Source organism: Bombina bombina, chromosome 6 (genome assembly GCF_027579735.1).
Source record: "Bombina bombina isolate aBomBom1 chromosome 6, aBomBom1.pri, whole genome shotgun sequence".
Classification (NCBI taxonomy): Eukaryota; Metazoa; Chordata; class Amphibia; order Anura; family Bombinatoridae; genus Bombina; species Bombina bombina.
This window is the reverse complement of record NC_069504.1, coordinates 699,729,235-699,749,700: the sequence shown is the minus strand read 5'-3', so window position 1 is coordinate 699,749,700 and position 20,466 is coordinate 699,729,235. Positions and strand designations below refer to the sequence as shown.

Below are 20,466 nucleotides of genomic sequence, written 5' to 3'. Positions count from 1 at the left end.
ATGGAGAATACCATTTTAAACAACTTTCTAACTTACTTCTATTGTCTAATTTGATTCATTCTCTTGATATTCTTTCCTGAAAAAACATATCTAGATAGGCTCAGTAGCTTCTGATTCGTGGGTGCACATAGATGCCTCATGTGATTGGCTCACCCATGTGCATTGTTATTTCTTTAACAAAGGATATCTAAAGAATGAAGCAAATTAGATAATAGACGTAAATTGGGATATTGTTTAAAATTGTATTTTCTATCTGAATCATGAAATAACATTTTTGAGTTTAATTTTCCTTTAAGTAGACAAGACAAATTATTCATTATTTCTTTCCTTTTAAAATAATGCAGACAAATATGGCATTTAACATTCTAGTGTAAAAGTAAAATGCTCTATAACGTTGAAGCATTTAATATTTAAACAAATGCTTTTCTTTTATTATTGGTCTCATCTAATTGTGGGTGGGCAAGGTTCCTAGCTAAGGAAACTGACAGCCTACTTTTTGCCATGAGCAGGTGGTAGACTCTACTCATCTGCTGACCACATTTATTATTTAACAAGCAGGTGCTTTTGCATTTTCTCTTGTTCTTTCACTATTGACTGCAGGAGAACACGGTATGTCATTTAAAGGGACACTAAACACAATTTTTTTTTTAATGATTCAGAAAGAGAATGCAATTTTAAGCAACTTTCTCATTTACTCCTATTATCAATTTTCGTTTGCTTGCTATCTTTATTTAAAAAGCAGGAATGTGATGCATAGGAGCCGGCCCATTTTTGGTTGAGAACCTTGGTTGTGCTTGCTTATTGGTGGGTAAATGTCAGCCTCCAATAAGCAAGCTCTATCCATGGTGCTGAACTTAAACTGGGATGGCTGCTAAGATTTACATTCATGATTTTCAAATAAAGATAGCAAGAGAACATAGAAAAATTGATAATAGGAGTAAATTAGAAAGTTGCTTAAAATTGCATGTTCTATATGAATCTTGAAAGAAAAAATTTGGGTTCAGTGTCCCTTTAACTCAAAGTTTCGAGTGATTTAACTCTGTCAACTATAAAGTGATCGAGAGGTTAGCAAGCCATGTCTTAAATATGTTGTTTTTTACTTAGCAGTTGGCAGGGTGGACATTTTTACTTAGTGGTTGGCAATGTGGACAAAACGCAATGATTTATTTTTATATATATTTTTTTTAAATCTGATTTTTAATTTAAATCAGATTTACATCAGATTTTTAATTTAACCCCTTAGTGACCAGAGCACTTTTCCATTTGTTGACCATTTGGGACCAAGGCTATTCTTACATTTCTGCGGTGTTTGTGTTTAGCTGTAAATTTCCTCTTACTCATTTAATGTACCCACAAATATTATATACCGTTTTTCTCGCCATTAAATTGACTTTCTAAAGATACTATTATTTTCATCATATCTTATAATTTACTATTAAAAAAAATATATAAAATAGGATGAAAAAATGGGGGGGGAAACACTTTTTCTAACTTTGACCCCCAAAATCTGTTACACATCTACAACAACCAAAGAACAACCATGCTAAATAGTTTCTAAATTTTGTCCTGAGTTTAGAAATACCCAATGTTTACATGTTCTTTGCTTTTTTGCAAGTTATAGGGCAATAACTACAAGTAGCACCTTGCTATTTCCAAACCATTTTTGTTTCTTCAAAATCAGCGATAGTTACATTGGAACACTGATATCTGTCAGTAATCCCTGAATAACCCTTCACATGTATATATTTTTTTTTTAGTAGACAACCCAAAGTATTGATCTAGGCCCATCCTATATAATAAATGGCCAAGTATGTTTGTCAGATGCAGTCATGCGCAGTAGAGACTGCACGTGACAAACATACCTGGCCGTTTGGATCCTGACACTCATAAGCACTCAGCAGGAGAGGGGGGGAGAAGGGCCAAAGAGGAAAGAGAGCCAAAGAGGAGAGAGAGCAAAAGAGGGGAAAGAGCCAAAGAGGGGGGGGGGGAGAGAGAGCCAAAGAGGGGGGGGAGAGAGAGCCAAAGAGGGGGGGGAGAGAGAGCCAAAGGGGAGGGGGAGAGAGCCAAAGAGGAAAGAGAGCCAAAGAGGAGAGATAGCAAAAGAGGGGAGAGAGCCAAAGAGGGGGGAGAAAGAGCCAAAGAGGGGGGGGGGGGGGGAGAGCCAAAAGGGAGGGGGGAGAGAGCCAAAGAGGGGGGGGGAGAGCCAAAGAGGGGGGGGGGAGAGAGCCAAAGAGGGGGGGGGGGAGAGAGCCAAAGAGGGGGGGGAGAGAGAGCCAAAGAGGGGGGAGAGAGAGAGCCAAAGAGGAGAGAGAGCAAAAGAGGGGGGGAGAGAGAGCAAAAGAGGGGGGGGGGAGAGAGAGCAAAAGAGGGGGGGGGGAGAGAGAGCCAAAGAGGGGAAAGAGCCAAAGAGGGGGGAGAAAGAGCCAAAGAGGGGGGGGAGAGAGAGCCAAAGGGGAGGGGGAGAGAGCCAAAGAGGGAGGGAGAGAGCCAAAGAGGAAAGAAAGCCAAAGAGGAGAGAGAGCAAAAGAGGGGAGAGAGCCAAAGAGGGTGGAGGGAGAGCCAAAGAGGGGGGAGGGAGAGCCAAAGAGGGGGGAGAGAGAGCCAAAGAGGGGGGGGGGGAGCCAAAGAGGGGGGGAGAGGGAGCCAAAGAGGGGGGGAGAGAGAGCCAAAGGGGGGGAGAGAGCCAAAGGGGGGGGAGAGAGCCAAAGGGGGGGGGAGAGAGCCAAAGGGAGGGGGGGAGAGCCAAAGGGAGGGGGGGGAGCCAAAGAGGGGAGGGGGAGAGCCAAAGAGGGGGGAGAGAGAGAGCCAAAGAGGAGAGAGAGCCAAAGAGGAGAGAGAGCAAAAGAGGGGGGAGAGAGAGCAAAAGAGGGGGGAGAGAGAGCCAAAGAGGGGGGAGAGAGAGCCAAAGAGGGGGGAGAGAGAGCCAAAGAGGGGGGGAGAGAGCCAAAGAGGGGGGGGAGAGAGCCAAAGAGGGGGGGAGAGAGCGTTTAGAAATACCCAATGTTTACATGTTCTTTGCTTTTTTGCAAGTTATAGGGCAATAACTACAAGTAGCACCTTGCTATTTCCAAACCATTTTTGTTTCTTCAAAATCAGCGATAGTTACATTGGAACACTGATATCTGTCAGTAATCCCTGAATAACCCTTCACATGTATATATATTTTTTTTAGTAGACAACCCAAAGTATTGATCTAGGCCCATCCTATATAATAAATGGCCAAGTATGTTTGTCAGATGCAGTCATGCGCAGTAGAGACTGCACGTGACAAACATACCTGGCCGTTTGGATCCTGACACTCATAAGCACTCAGCAGGAGAGGGGGGGAGAAGGGCCAAAGAGGAAAGAGAGCCAAAGAGGAGAGAGAGCAAAAGAGGGGAAAGAGCCAAAGAGGGGGGAGAAAGAGCCAAAGAGGGGGGGGGGGAGAGAGAGCCAAAGGGGAGGGGGGAGAGAGCCAAAGAGGGGGGGAGAGAGCCAAAGAGGAAAGAGAGCCAAAGAGGAGAGATAGCAAAAGAGGGGAGAGAGCCAAAGAGGGGGGAGAAAGAGCCAAAGAGGGGGGGGGGGGAGAGAGAGCCAAAGGGGAGGGGGGGAGAGAGCCAAAGAGGGGGGGGGGAGAGCCAAAGATGTGGGGGGGGGGAGAGAGCCAAAGAGGGGGGAGAGAGAGAGCCAAAGAGGAGAGAGAGCCAAAGAGGAGAGAGAGCAAAAGAGGGGGGAGAGAGAGCAAAAGAGGGGGGGGAGAGAGAGAGCCAAAGAGGGGGGAGAAAGAGCCAAAGAGGGGGGGGGAGAGAGAGCCAAAGGGGAGGGGGGGAGAGAGCCAAAGAGGGTGGGAGAGAGCCAAAGAGGAAAGAGAGCAAAAGAGGGGAGAGAGCAAAAGGGGGGAGGGAGAGCCAAAGAGGGGGGAGGGAGAGCCAAAGAGGGGGGAGAGAGAGCCAAAGAGGGGGGGAGAGAGAGCCAAAGAGGGGGGGGAGAGCCAAAGAGGGGGGGGAGAGAGAGCCAAAGGGGGGGGGGGAGAGCCAAAGGGGGGGAGAGAGCCAAAGGGGGGGGAGAGAGCCAAAGGGAGGGGGGAGAGCCAAAGGGAGGGGGGGGGAGCCAAAGAGGGGAGGGGGAGAGCCAAAGAGGGGGGAGAGAGAGAGCCAAAGAGGAGAGAGAGCCAAAGAGGAGAGAGAGCCAAAGAGGAGAGAGAGCAAAAGAGGGGGGAGAGAGAGCCAAAGAGGGGGGAGAGAGAGAGCCAAAGAGGGGGGGAGAGAGAGCCAAAGAGGGGGGGAGAGAGAGCCAAAGAGGGGGGGGAGAGAGCCAAAGAGGGGGGAGAGAGAGCCAAAGAGGGGGGAGAGAGAGCCAAAGAGGGGGGGAGAGAGCCAAAGAGGGGGGGGAGAGCCAAAGGGGGGGGAGCCAAAGGGGAGGGGAGAGAGCCAAAGGGGAAAGAGAGCCAAAGAGGAGAGAGAGCAAAAGAGGTGGGGGAGAGAACCAAAGGGGGTAGGAGAGAGCCAAAGGGGGTAGGAGAGAGCCAAAGGGGGAGAGAGAGAGCCAAAGAGGAAAGAGAGCCAAAGAGGAAAGAGAGCCAAAGAGGTGAGAGAGCAAAAGAGGGGAGAGAGCCAAAGAGGGGGGGGAGGGAGAGCCAAAGAGGGGGGGGAGGGAGAGCCAAAGAGGGGGGGAGAGAGCCAAAGAGGGGGGGGGAGAGAGAGCCAAAGAGGGGGGGAGAGAGCCAAAGAGGGGGGGGGAGAGCCAAAGGGAGGGGGGGGAGAGCCAAAGGGAGGGGGGGAGAGCCAAAGAGGGGGGGGGGGAAGAGAGAGCCAAAGAGGGGGGAGAGAGAGCCAAAGAGGGGGGGAGAGAGCCAAAGAGGGGGGGAGAGAGCCAAAGAGGGGGGGAGAGAGCCAAAGGGGGGGGAGAGAGCCAAAGGGGGGGAGAGAGCCAAAGGTGGGGGAGCCAAAGAGGAGGGGGGGGGAGAGCCAAAGAGGAGGGGGAGAGAGAACCAAAGAGGGGAGAGAGCCAAAGAGGGGGGAGAGAGAGCCAAAGAGGGGAGAGAGAAAGCCAAAGAGGGGGGGAGAGAGCCAAAGAGGGGGGGAGAGAGCCAAAGAGGGGGGGAGAGAGCCAAAGAGGGGGGGGAGAGAGAACAAAAGAGGGGGGAGAGAACAAAAGAGGGGGGAGAGAGAGCCAAAGAGGGGGGAGAGAGAGCCAAAGAGGGGGGGGGAGAGCCAAAGAGGGGAGGAGAGAGAGCCAAAGGGGGGGGGGAGAGCCAAAGGGGGGGAGAGAGCCAAAGAGGGGGGAGAGAGAGAGCCAAAGAGGAGAGAGAGCCAAAGAGGAGAGAGAGCAAAAGAGGAGAGAGAGCAAAAGAGGGGGGAGAGAGAGCCAAAGAGGGGGGAGAGAGAGCCAAAGAGGGGGGAGAGAGAGCCAAAGAGGGGGGAGAGAGAGCCAAAGAGGGGGGAGAGAGAGCCAAAGAGGGGGGGGAGAGAGCCAAAGAGGGGGGAGAGAGAGCCAAAGAGGGGGGAGAGAGAGCCAAAGGGGGGGGGGAGCCAAAGGGGGGGGAGCCAAAGGGGAGGGGAGAGAGCCAAAGGGGGAGAGAGAGAGCCAAAGAGGAAAGAGAGCCAAAGAGGAGAGAGAGCAAAAGAGGTGGGGGAGAGAGCCAAAGGGGGAGAGAGAGAGCCAAAGAGGAAAGAGAGCCAAAGAGGAGAGAGAGCAAAAGAGGTGGGGGAGAGAGCCAAAGGGGGGAGGAGAGAGCCAAAGGGGGAGAGAGAGAGCCAAAGAGGAAAGAGAGCCAAAGAGGTGAGAGAGCAAAAGAGGGGAGAGAGCCAAAGAGGGGGGAGGGAGAGCCAAAGAGGGGGGAGAGAGAGCCAAAGAGGGGGGGGAGAGAGAGCCAAAGAGGGGGGGGGAGAGAGAGCCAAAGAGGGGGGGGGAGAGAGAGCCAAAGAGGGGGGGGGAGAGAGAGCCAAAGAGGGGGGGGAGAGAGAGCCAAAGAGGGGGGGGAGAGAGAGCCAAAGAGGGGGGGAGAGAGCCAAAGAGGGGGGGGAGAGCCAAAGGGAGGGGGGGAGAGCCAAAGGGAGGGGGGGAGAGCCAAAGAGGGAGGGGGGGAGAGCCAAAGAGGGGGGGGGAAGAGAGAGCCAAAGAGGGGGGAGAGAGAGCCAAAGAGGGGGGGAGAGAGCCAAAGAGGGGGGGGGAGCCAAAGGGGGGGGGAGAGAGCCAAAGGGGGGGAGAGAGCCAAAGGGGGGGAGAGCCAAAGAGGAGGGGGGGGGAGAGCCAAAGAGGAGGGGGAGAGAGAGCCAAAGAGGGGAGAGAGCCAAAGAGGGAGGGGAGAGAGCCAAAGAGGGGGGAGAGAGAGCCAAAGAGGGGAGAGAGAAAGCCAAAGAGGGGGGGGAGAGAGCCAAAGAGGGGGGGGAGAGAGCCAAAGAGGGGGGGGGGGAGAGAACAAAAGAGGGGGGAGAGAACAAAAGAGGGGGGGAGAGAGAGCCAAAGAGGGGAGAGAGAGAGCAAAAGAGGGGAGAGAGAGAGCAAAAGAGAGGAGAGAGAGCGCAAAGGAGAGGGGGGAGAGAAAGCAAAAGAGAGGGGAAAAAAGAGAGCCAAAGAGAGGGGGGAGAGAGCAAGGGGTGGGACCGCTGTACTGCAAAAAATGGCCCATGTACACGGGCTTTAGTACTAGTTTTGGTATATTTCATGTCACCAATTCACCGCCAAATGCGAGCAAATAAAAAAAATTGTTCACTTTTTCACAAACTTTAGGTTTCTCACTGACATAATTTACAAACAGCTTGTGCAATTATGGCACAAATGGTTGTAAATGCTTCTCAGGGATCCCCTTTGTTTAGAAATAGCAGACATATATGGCTTTGGCATTACTTTTTGGTAATTATAAGGCCGCTAAATGCCGTTGTGCACCACACTTGTATTATGCCCAGCAGTTAAGGGGCTAATTAGGTAGCTTGTAGGGTTAATTTTTAGCTTTAGTGTAGAGATCAGCCTCCCACATCCCACCTCCTGATACCTCCCTGACCCCCCTCAAACAGCTCTCTCCCCCCCACATCACAATTATCACTGCCAATACTAAAATAAAAAGTATTTTTTTTTATATATATATATATATATTGATTCTGCAGTGTTGGATCCCCCCTTAGCCCCCAACCTCCCTGATCCCCCCTATATAGCTCTATAACCCTCTCCCCTCTTCCATATTTGCCGCCATCTTGGGTACTGGCAGCCTGCCAGTACCGAATTTGCCAAAAAAAATGTTGTTGTTTTTTTTTTTTTTAAATGTAAAAATTAATATTTTCTGTAGTGTAGCTGCCCCCCCTCAATACCCTACCCACCCTCCCCCTCCCAGATCCCTTGCCCAGCACGTTTTATTCCACCCTCCCTCTCCCTCCTTCCCATAGATTTCTATTAGTAGCTGGGTAAATGCGGTTTATAGAGCTTCAAACCCCAGAGGACATGCCAGGCACGTCCTTGGTCCTTAGGTTGTTTTTTTGGAGGACGTGCCTGGCAAGTCCTTGGTCGTTAAGGGGTTAAAAACTATTTCTTATAATAAAATGCTTTTTTGAGGAAAAATCTATTTAAAGATATTTTTCAGTTAAAGATACATTATAATCCAAAGGTTATTCATCCTGAAATAAGAATGAGTTTTTAATAGGACTGCAACAACAAACGATTTTTATTATCGATTAGTTGTTCTCTTCTCTAAATCAGTCCAGCACGCACACTGTTGTGTGCGATGCTGCAGAGTGCGTGGGATTTTCTGGACACTGTGATAGCCGGAGGCGGACTGACTATACCTAATGTAATAACATTACAGGACCCATCGCTGTGCTCTCATGTCCCAACCTTTCCATTGCACTACATATATAAACCCTATGCTGTGAAGTGGGGATAAGTGCCTGGTGCCACACAGGGAAGAGCCGGATGTAAGCAGTGCTAAGTGCCTGTCACAGTTACCGCCCAGGCCGTCTGGATCCTTTTATACGGATCTGCAGAACCTCCTGGACAGATGCAGGCAGCAGCTCCAGCGATCGGATGTTGATGGCAAATCGGACAATGAATGAGACAGAAGCAGCTCAGCTATGTCAGGGGCAGCATGCGGCAAAACTGGACTAGGGGAAATACTCTCTTGACTAAGAAAGAAGCTCTTCACATGGTGAGTGTAACAAACAAGTGCGGATTACGGGGATCAGTGTGTTGATTGCTCCTACATAACAGCCGTAGTTCCTGCACGATACATCGGCAACTAGATCTAGAGATGGGCTTTAAATTCAAAGTTGGTGGAAAATCATCAAGTGCAGGTGACAGAGATTAGGAAGGACCAGTGTCTCATTTTGTCTAGTTGCCACTTACTGTAGGATATGGGAGAAAAATAAATGCCCATACTAGGACAATATAGTTTGTATTTTGTCATCCATGGATCATCTTCTAAACTAACTTTATAGTCATTTTTGTGTAGGTTATAAACTTTAGAGTTGCTCTGATAAACTTACTCTCCTGCATTAAAAAGCTCATGTAGTAGCTGGGCGGAGCCAAGCCGTGCTGGGACATGGCCGTGTTTCTGTAGCGCTCCGGTGATGTTAAAGCTCATCTAACTTAGAGTTCACAGGTGGAGACCTCAAATATACTACACCGGACCCCTAAACTTGCCTGCAAGGACCGGAGCGGCATCTGGAAACACCCTCGCCCTCTAGGAACATAGTTTTGGCTGGACGTTAGTTTTAGCAGAGGTCCGGTCGCCATCTTTGATTTTACCGGGCGAGACACAGAACTTCTCTACCTATTCCACCTGCACCTAAACTTTGAGGAACCGCTACAGGGGTGGACATTACCGGACCCCCAGCCACAGATTCAGCCCTCGGAACCTGCTTAAGAGAGGTGCAGCCGCAGACCAGCTGGAACCTCGGTAATCTTCCAGACCACGCGGTCTGTCTTCTAACTAAAGGTAAAAACACTGCACCCAAAGCTGGGCATAAGAGAGGCTATTCTTTTCGGAAGGGCTGAGCAGCTCCCAACAAGGCAAATATAGTTAATAAATATACAGCCATCCCTATCTTAGTTATAATCTGGGAGGGGGATTTATGCGTGAATGCCCTGTTAACCCCTTATACGCCACGCATCAAGAAAGCAAGTATACCGGCTCCCAAACCCACATATTGTTTATGCAACAAGAAGTCAAACAGTAAAAGCACAAGTTTTATAGACTGGGAAACTACACAATAAACATAGAAGAGAAAAGCGGCTTTTTATTTGAGAAGGGAGACATTTATTGTTAAGAGCAGTGCTTTTGAAAGCTGAGGAGGGACCTCTGCCGGGCTATACTGATACTAGGAGACCACATTGTTCTGAGTGGGATTATATGCTCAATGAGGCCACATATCTCATTATTCTGAATTGATCCTCACAGGCATCTTTCATAAATATAATTGATCTCAGCTTGATTGTTTGCTTAGGTCTTTTAAACCCCTAGAGGATTTGTCCTTTTTGCTCACCGACGACCATCATAATGTCCCAACGTAAAGGCCTCAAGCTAGACAAGGGCAGCAAGGCAGCAGTAACCACGCCATCTGTGTCCACCTTTTTTCACTCGCCAGACTCTGCTCCAACAGAACTGCCACAATCACAGGAAAAATTAATATCAGAGATGCAAGCAGAACCTATACCCCTACAACATAACCCCTTACTTGTCCTACAATCACAGATTGCAGATCTTCCATCCAAGACTGATCTTGAATCTCTAAAATCCTTCATTAAGGGAGAAATGAGAGACCTTAAAAAAGATTTAACTGATATGGGCTCCAGATTGGACTACCTTGAAGAGGGCCAAGATGCTCTCAATACCATGGTAAGCTCAAACACACAACAACTATCAATACAGGGCTCGATGGTACAGTCCTTACAAGAAAAACTTAAAGATCTGGACAACCGTGGGAGGAGGAATAACCTTAGGATTAGAGGTATCCCTGAAGAGATCTCGCAAGAACAATTAAAATCCTATATTAAAGATTTGTTCCACTCCCTAACTCCCAGATCACCACCACTTCAGAGTGACGACATTGAACGACTCCACAGGACACTCAGACCCCCCTCTAAACCCCCATCCCCACCAAGAGATGTGATCATAAGGTTCCTGAGGTATACCATCAAAGAGGAACTGTGGCAAGCTACGAGATCAAGAAGAACCATCACGTTCAAAAATCATACTATACAAATATTTCAAGACCTCTGCCCACAAACTATTCAGAGGCGGAAGGAGATCAGATTTCTTACTAAAGCCCTACAAGATAACAATATCAGGTATCGTTGGGGATTCCCATTCAGTTTAATCATTAACCACAATGGCTCCCAAATCATATATAAATCCTTCCAAGATCTAGACAGCCTAATAAAAAAGTTGAACATCACCGTAGTCCCTCCTGGAGAAGATGTTCTGGAACTCTCATCATCACGACAAGATAAAAATCAAGATCACCCAAAAGAACAACGAATGCAATGGATCAAGACACAACCTAAAAGAAGGAAAACGGAGCCATCTCCTTCAGAACTTCCTTAAACTCAGAGTTGTCGATGCCTGTTATGTTTTAACACCCTGGACTAAATTCTTTTGCCTTCAGGTTCGTGCCGGCCCGGTGTGGCTGATGGACTGCCAGTGGTTTTCCACTGTGAGGACTCTGAACTTGGGTACTGGGTAAGATCCAAATGGTTTAGACAGGGTTTAATATTTAATTACTAGATATACAATGTTGCAAATCTGTTTTCTTCTCTCAAATTATTTCAAGTTGCTATGTTATACTGTTTAACCCTACAAAACTGTTTGACACCGGTAAGATCATTTTATGATCTATGTTTTTTTTTTCTAGATGATTGTTTTACCTTGCTATATATTCACTTTAGGTCTCCACCTTGAACCTACATACATCATATAAATAGTCACTAAGAGCGCTATGTAACACCGTTTACCCCCCTACTAAGGTGTATAATTTTAAAAATACACTATATATTGTTGTAATTGATATACATATGATGTCTCACGCTTTTCTCTCAATGATACCTTCTTCAACTACGAATCACGAATTTACCCCGTACCAGTCCTTAGCAATAATACAAGACTTAGAATGTACCAATGCTGACAAATAAGATAACTATTAAAGTTCTTTCACATAATGTCAAAGGATTTAATATTCCACCGAAACAAACCATGGCGTTTAGAGATTACAAAAGACTTAAATGTGACGTTGTTATGCTTCAGGAGACCCATTTTAAGAGGGGTTCTGAACCCCGCCCATCCTTTAAGAAATTTGGCCCAGTCTATTTCTCTTCCAATGACTCCAAACGTAATGGAGTGTGTATAATGATTAATAAAAAAATCCCCTTCAAGGTCAACTCAACTATTAAGGACAAAGAAGGGAGATACCTAATTGTTTCTGGGATCCTATACCACAAGCCTATCATTTTAGTTAATATTTATGCACCTAGCCTCGATTCTCCCAAATTTTTTCACCAAATCTGTAATAAATTATTAGAAATAACAAAAAACAGCTTGTTGGTGGGTGGGGACTTTAATGTTGCGCTGGACCCCACTATAGACTGCTCCTTGGGAAGGTCATCCGTCACTAATAAAATCTTAAATTTAATAAAGTCCCATCTGACGACCCTTGCAGTACATGACATTTGGCAAATCCAGCACCCGGATTCGAAAGACTATACCTTCTACTCATACCCACACCAAAATTACTCTAGAATAGACTATTTGCTAACTGATGTCACTAGTTTATCCCAAGTCATTCACTCAGAGATCTATCCTATAACATGGTCAGATCATGCAATGATTAGTTGTACTTTTGACTTTCACATCTATACCACCCAATCGAGAATTTGGAGATTAGATGAAACCCTTTTGAAAGACCCCCTAATACGAATCCAATTAACTAAGTCCATAGAGGACTACTTTGAACTAAACACTACTCCAAACACTTGTCCACAACACATTTGGAATGCTCATAAATGCGTTCATAGAGGAGAATTGATAGCGCTAAAAGCTGCTAAAGCTAAACAAAACCAAACCTACGTAACCTTGTTACTAGCTGACATAAATAAACTTCAAGACATACACAAAATATTCCCCAAAGATCACTCCCTTCTTGAAAGCTTAGAACATACAAGAGCACAACTTAACCTTTTCTTAGGGACTGAAGCTAAGCCCAAAGCACTATTTCTTAAAAAAAACTTTTACAAGGGCGCTAATAAGCAAGGCAAGTTACTAGCCAGACAACTTAGGAAAAAAGCGCTCAGCAGATATATCCTACATATTACAGATGAAAAAGGGAAGGACTGGTACACATCAAAAGATATAATAAATAGTTTCAGGCAATACTATGAATCATTATATAACTTAGACCACAATATCCCTCCCCTAACAAACGTGGATATACAAAACTACCTGAACCAACTGCACGTTCCCCAAATTTCTGAGGAACAGAGAGAAGACCTAGATGCACCCTTCTCAACTGAGGAAATCAAATTAGCAATTAAATCACTAAAAAAAAGGGAAGTCGCCAGGCCCAGATGGCTTCGGCAATGATTATTATACAACCTTCAAAGATCTCCTAATACCACATCTCCTAGCATATTTTCAAAGTATAGATGAAAATAAAAAGTTTAATTTTACCTAAGATTATTCACCAAGATCAGGTCGTTTTTGTTCCTCATCGCGAAGCCAGGGATAATACGGTGCTCAATTTACATCTACTGTGGCATGCCAAATCTAAAAATATTCCATCAATCTGGCTCTCTACCGATGCCGAAAAGGCCTTCGACAGAGTCGGATGGCCTTTTCTAGAGGCAACATTACAAGCTTTTGGGTTAGGTGATAAGTCACTACATAGAATCTTTGCTCTTTACAATAAACCCAGTGCTAGAGTGATCCTTAATGGAGTTCTATCAGACCCGCTTCGGATTACAAACGGCACCAGACAGGGCTGTCCCCTATCCCCCTTGCTATTTACATGCCTTATTGAAACGCTGGCGATTAGAATTAGATCAAAACAGGAAATTCGGGGCCTGATGGTGGAGAGAGAAGAGTACAAAATGTCTCTCTTCGCAGATGACATCCTTTTCTCTCTGATAGATCCGGTTATAACAATTCCACCCCTCATGAAAGAGTTGGAGATATTTCATAAATTATCCAATTTTAAAATTAACCTAACTAAATCCGAAATGCTAGGAGTAGCTCTTGATCACCAAACGGAAACACTAATAACCAAAATATGCCCATTTAACTGGAGTGGGAAATCCCTGAGATATTTGGGAATACAACTAGCAGACAATTTTGATGCTCTATTCAAATTAAATTATATCCCAATTAAAAATATACTGGCTAGGCAGGATTAATACAGTCAAAATGAAAGCATTCCCGCGCCTGTTATAAATTATGCAAACCCTCCCTATCCCACTCCCAAACACTTACACCTTACAGATGCAGCGGCTATTTGGTGCCTTCATCTGGAATAGACGCCCCCCTAGGATAAACAAGCATACTATGACACGCTCAATAGCTCAGGGAGGCCTAGACGTTCCTGATGTTGATTCATACCGTAGGTCCATAGTTCTCCAGAGAATTCTCGATTGGAGAATACACAAAGACCATAAGAGATGGATTTTACTGGAAGAATATTTAAACCCTAGTATCAACTTGCCTTCTATCTGTTTGCACCCAAATTTCCAATCTTTGAGTAGACAGATAACCCCATTACACAGGAAACACAAATTATGGGACTCTTCTAACAAAATGAATCCATATCTCTCCTCATGCCCAGGCCCGCTAACATCACTTCTCCACAATAGCGAGTTCTCACTACCATCAATAACTAAAAACATAGAGATACATAATGACAATAGGGAGGTCTCAGCAATGCAAATCACTGATAATGATCAACTATGTACCCAAGAAAGACTGGTAGATATGGGTCATGATTGGGCTACAAACTGGTTTTCCTATAGGAGAACACACCATTATATCACAACCCACTCACATTATGCAAACATGGCATGCTCACTAAAAAACTTGGAAAAACTATATGCCTCCACTCCCCCAATTAAGCATAGTCTCTCACATATCTATAGCATTATTACCCAATCACCTCCGGGCAATCTGCCACGTTCTATTGAAATGTGGGAGAGAGAACGGGGGATAATTATTACTCCCCAGACTGCAACTAACATCTTTCACAATACCAAATCAACCTCTACATCAGCATCCATTAAAGAAATAAATGACAAAATACTGCATGGTTGGTACCTTACCCCTAAGCGGTTACATAAATTGTTTCCAAAGACTAATAACTGCTGCTGGCGATGTGGGCATGTTGGAAGCAACATGAGCCATATGTGGTGGTGGTGCTCTCGGATCATCACGCTGTGGCGCAACATAATCAGTGAGATAGAATATATCTTCCAGGTTCTTCTCCCCGTAGATCCTCTAGTCTGGCTGCTAAATAAATCTATTAAACTCCCCCAAGCCCACTTTAGACCTCTACTAAAAATTTTGACAAAAGTGCTGATAGCTCAAAATTGGAGATCAACTGAAGTGGTCTCTATAAAACTCTGGCAAAATAAGGCTACGGATTTGATTGAAATGGAGGAATACGGTTCCTACTTGTCTGGCAATAGGGAGCAATTTATCGAAGTACAGCACACATGGGAACGATACATTAAAGATAGAAAGCTCTAGATCCCCTTTTGACATTGACTGAGGCTAATTATATTATAGATCATAGTTATTATTGGTTCAATCTATACATTGGTACAGACATTAATCAATCGTCAAGGCACACTAATAAAGATACTGTTACAGGCGTTGAGACATCAGGGTTATGGTTAAAAACAAACTTAAAAAAAAAAAGTTAAAATGAGAATCCGTGATGCATGTTCTTATATTTTTGATTACTTTTAATTTCAGATGTGTATTCACTTATGTGTATTATCTGCAAAACCTGTCAGACATACGTCATCTGTCACTATAACTGTACATTTTTCTTTTCTGTATTCAGTATTACGGATTCTTAATAAAAAAGATTTTGAAAAAAAAAAAGCTTATGTAGTAGAAGGGAGCCATTATCATCTTAGTGAGCCGATGCAAAGAAAATGCTACACTTTTAATAATTATATATATACACTCGCAGGACTTCAGTCAATGGTGAAAACAAGTGTTTTATTTAAGGACCAGTAAACACAGTAGATTTGAAAATAATCAACAAATGCAAGATAACCAGACAATACAATAGCATTTATTCTGAATTTCAAATGAGTAGTATATTTTTTTCTAACAAATTTTAAAGTTATGTAAATTTCCACTCCCCCTGTACCATGTGATAGCAATCAGCCAATCACAAATGCATATACGTATAGTCTGTGAATTGTTGCACATGCTCAAAAGGAACTGGTGACTCAAAAAGTGTAAATATAAAAGACTGTACACATTTTTTTTAATGGAAATAAATTGCAAAGTTGTTTAAAATTACATGCTGTATCTGAATTATGAAAATGTAATTTGACCTGAGTGTCCCTTTAAGTGACGTTTCAGGGTAAAAAAAAAAAAACTTCTTCTGACAAACAAATGGTGTATAAAGCAAACTTATATAGGCCTGTTAAGCCCTCCCCCTGACAATCACCTAATTAGAAAACAGCGTGTGCAAAAGGCCGCAACAAAGCATGTGCAAAACTGTCAAAAAAAGAATTCAATAAACTCTGAACATATTCCATATATTAGGTATCTATACAGAGTGGCATACATCAGTGTAGGACCAGTGTAACCAGGATGTACCCCCATAGATCCATGCTAGATTAACGTAAGAACATATCATATAACCTTAGCCGTGTAAACTTCCTTATCTGAAAATACTACATTCTCATTGGACCATTTTAACACACCTCTCTGCCAAGTAACCAACCGCAACAAAACAGAACCAGGTAGGAGGGTTCTGGCACACACCTCCTATTCGAGGTTGCGGATATGAGAATGGAATGTCAGGGCCGCCCAAGGGCGTGTCAAACACTTTCTGCATAATCGTGTTGGCCTCTATTCTAACAAATCCAAAACGTCACTTTAATAAAACACTTGTTTTCACAGTTGACTGAAGTCCAGCGAGTGCTTTGAGAAAAAGAGAGAAAAAGAGAGAAAAAGAGAGAGAGAAGAGAGAGAGAAGAGAGAGAGAAGAGAGAGAGAAGAGAGGAGAGAGAGAGAGAGAGAGAGAGAGAGGAGAGAGAGAGAAGAGAGAGAGAAGAGAGAGAGAAGAGAGAGAGAGAAGAGAGAGAGAGAAGAGAGAGAGAGAAGAGAGAGAGAGAAGAGAGAGAGAGAAGAGAGAGAGAGAAGAGAGAGAGAGAAGAGAGAGAGGAGAGAGAAGAGAGAGAGAAGAGAGAGAAGAGAGAGAAGAGAGAGAGAAGAGAGAGAGAAGAGAGAGAAGAGAGAGAGAAGAGAGAGAGAAGAGAGAGAGAAGAGAGAGAGAAGAGAGAGAGAAGAGAGAGAGAAGAGAGAGAGAGAAGAGAGAGAGAGAAGAGAGAGAGAAGAGAGAGAGAGAAGAGAGAGAGAGAAGAAAGACGACGAGAGAAAGAGAGAGAGAGAAGGAGAGAGAAGAGAACGAGAGAAGAGAGAGGAGAAGCAGAGAGAGAGAAGAGAAGAGAGAGAGAGAAGAGAGAGAGAGAAGAGAGAGAGAGAAGAGAGAGAGAGAAGAGAGAGAGAGAAGAGAGAGAGAGAAGAGAGAGAGAGAGAAGAGAGAGAGAAGAGAGAGAGAAGAGAGAGAGAGAGAAGAGAGAGAGAGATGTCCAAACTTTGCGCCAAGATTGACGCAATAAAAAAACAGCATTTTTAAAAACAAGTCAAATTAGAAAAAGACTGACCCCCAGGTAAGAAAAAAGTTTAAATAAACTTCCCAAACATTGCTATACTGAAACTGTTTAGACTGCAAAGGGAAATATACATAGACCTGACTCATGGCAAATATAAGTAAAATACATATATTTAAAACTTTATATTAAGACATAAAGTGCCAAACCATAGCTGAGAGTGTCTTAAACAATGATACATACTTACCGAAAGACATCCATCCACATAAAGCAGATAGCCAAACCAGTACTGAAAACTATCAGCAGAGGTAATGGTATATAAGAGTATATCATCAATCTGAAAAGGGAGGTAGGAGATGAATCCCTACGACCGATAACAGAGAACCCTTGAAAAGATTTCCGTGAGAGAAACCATAAAATCAATAGGCTATACTCTCTTAGAGGAATTGGGCTTCAGAATGCTTAGATTCAGAAGCCCTTATCATAGAAGAAATCATAAAAAACAGAATTTATGTTTACCTGATAAATTTCTTTCTCCTACGGTGTGTCCGGTCCACGGCTTCATCCTTACTTGTGGGATATACTCATTCCCTACAGGAAATGGCAAAGAGAGCACACAGCAAAAGCTGTCCATATAGCCCCCCCCCCCTCTGGCTCCGCCCCCCAGTCATTCGACCGACGGTTAGGAGAAAAAGGAGAAACTATAAGGTGCCGTGGTGACTGTAGTGTACAAAAAATAAAATTTTTAAAACTGACTAAAAGCCAGGGCGGGCCGTGGACCGGACACACCGTAAGAGAAAGAAATTTATCAGGTAAACATAAATTCTGTTTTCTCCTACATTGGTGTGTCCGGTCCACAGTTTCATCCTTACTTGTGGGAACCAGTACCAAAGCTTTAGGACACGGATGAAGGGAGGGAACAAGTCAGGTAACCTAAACGGAAGGCACCACAGCTTGCAAAACCTTTCTCCCAAAAACAGCCTCCGAAGAAGCATAAGTATCGAATTTGTAAAATTTGGCCAAAGTATGCAGAGAAGACCAAGTCGCTGCCTTACAGATCTGTTCAACAGAAGCCTCATTCTTGAAGGCCCATGTGGAAGCCACAGCTCTAGTAGAGTGAGCTGTAATTCGTTCAGGAGGCTGCCGTCCAGCAGTCTCATAAGCCAATCGGATGATGCTTTTCAGCCAAAAAGAAAGAGAAGTAGCAGTAGCTTTCTGCCCTCTCCTCTTACCAGAATAGACGACAAACAAGGATGATGTCTGTCTGAAATCCATTGTTGCTTCTAAATAGAATTTTAAAGCACGAACCACATCTAAGTTATGTAACAAACGTTCCTTCTTCGAAACTGGATTCGGACACAGAGAAGGAACAACTATTTCCTGGTTAATATTCCTGTTGGAAACCACTTTTGGAAGAAAACCAGGCTTGGTACGTAAAACTACCTTATCTGTATGGAATACCAGATAGGGTGAAGTACACTGCAAAGCAGACAATTCAGAAACTCTTCTAGCAGAAGAAATAGCAACCAAAAACAGAACTTTCCAAGATAGTAACTTAATATCTATGGAATGTAAAGGTTCAAACGGAACCCCTTGAAGAACTGAAAGAACTAAGTTTAGACTCCATGGAGGAGTCATAGGTCTGTAGACAGGCTTGATTCTGACTAACGCCTGTACAAATGCCTGTCGTTTGTGCAACAAAACAGACAGAGCAGATATCTGTCCTTTAAGAGAACTAGTTGACAAACCTTTATCCAAACCCTCTTGGAGAAAGGAAAGTATCCTAGGAATTTTAATTTTACTCCAAGAGTATCCCTTGGATTCGCACCAACAGATATATTTTTGCCATATCTTATGGTAAATTTTTCTAGTCACAGGTTTTCTGGCTTGAACCAGAGTATCTATAACCGAATCTGAAAACCCACGCTTAGATAAAATCAAGCGTTCAATTTCCAAGCAGTCAGTTGCAGAGAAACTAGATTTGAATGTTCGAATGGACCTTGTATTAGAAGATCCTGCCTCAAAGGTAGCTTCCATGGTGGAGCCGATGACATATTCACCAGGTCTGCATACCAAGTCCTGCGTGGCCATGCAGGAGCTATTAGAATCACAGAGGCCTTCTCCTGTTTGATCCTGGCTACAAGCCTGGGAAGGAGAGGGAATGGTGGAAACACATTAGCTAGATTGAACGACCAAGGCGCCACCAATGCATCCACTAGTGTCGCCTTGGGATCCTTGGATCTGGACCCGTAGCGAGGAACCTTGGAGTTCTGACGAGACGCCATCAGATCCAGATCTGGAATGCCCCATAGTTGAGTTAACTGGGCAAAGACCTCCGGATGAAGTTCCCACTCTCCCGGATGGAAAGTCTGACGACTCAAATAATCCGCCTCCCAGTTGTCTACTCCTGGGATGTGAATTGCAGATAGATGGCAGGAGTGATCCTCCGCCCATTTGATGATCTTGGATACCTCTCTCATCGCCAAGGAACTCTTTGTTCCCCCCTGATGATTGATGTACGCTACAGTCGTCATGTTGTCCGACTGAAATCTTATGAATCTGGCCTTCGCTAGTTGAGGCCAAGCCAGGAGCGCATTGAATATCGCTCTCAGTTCCAAAATGTTTATCGGGAGAAGAGACTCTTCCCGAGACCATAGACCCTGAGCTTTCAGGGAGTCCCAGACCGCGCCCCAGCCTAAGAGACTGGCGTCGGTCGTGACAATGACCCACTCTGGTCTGCGGAAACTCATTCCCTGAGACAGGTGATCCTGGGTCAACCACCAGAGGAGTGAGTCTCTGGTTACCTGGTCTACTTGAATATGGGGAGACAAGTCTGCATAATCCCCATTCCACTGTTTGAGCATGCACAGTTGCAATGGTCTTAAATGAATTCGAGCAAAAGGAACCACGTCCATTGCTGCAACCATTAGTTCTATTACCTCCATGCACTGAGCTATGGAAGGCTGAGGAATAGATTGAAGAACTCGACAAGCGTTTAGAAGCTTTAACTTTCTGACCTCTGTCAGAAAAATCTTCATTTCCACAGAATCTATTATTGTTCCCAGAAAGGGAACCCTTGTGGACGGGGACAGGGAACTCTTTTCTACGTTCACCTTCCACCCGTGAGACCTGAGAAAGGCTAAAACAATGTCTGTATGAGCCCTTGCTTTGGAAAGGGACGACGCTTGGATTAGAATGTCGTCTAGATAAAGTGCTACAGCAATGCCCCTCGGCCTTAGGACCGCTAGAAGGGACCCTAGCACCTTTGTGAAAATTCTGGGAGCAGTGGCTAAACCGAATGGAAGAGCCACGAACTGGTAATGTTTGTCCAGAAAGGCGAACCTCAGGAACTGATGATGATCTTTGTGGATAGGAATATGCAGGTTCGCATCCTTTAAGTCCACGGTAGTCATATATTGACTCTCCTGGATCGTTGGTAAAATCGTCCGAATGGTTTCCATTTTGAATGATGGAACTCTGAGGAATTTGTTTAGAATTTTTAAATCCAGAATTGGCCTGTAAGTTCCTTCTTTTTTGGGAACTACAAACAGGTTTGAGTAAAAACCCAGACCTTGTTCCGCTGTTGGAACTGGGTGTATCACTCCCATCTTTAATAGGTCTCCTACGCAATGTAAGAATGCCTGTTTCTTTATCTGGTCTGAAGAT

At 44.8% G+C, this 20,466-nt stretch overlaps 1 protein-coding gene across 1 annotated transcript in view; it reads right to left on the bottom strand.

Moving 5' to 3' along the window:
* KANSL3 (KAT8 regulatory NSL complex subunit 3) overlaps positions 1-20,466 on the bottom strand; it is a 311,300-nt gene that overhangs the window by 156,138 nt on the left and 134,696 nt on the right. The gene's annotated exons all lie outside the window — the stretch shown is intronic.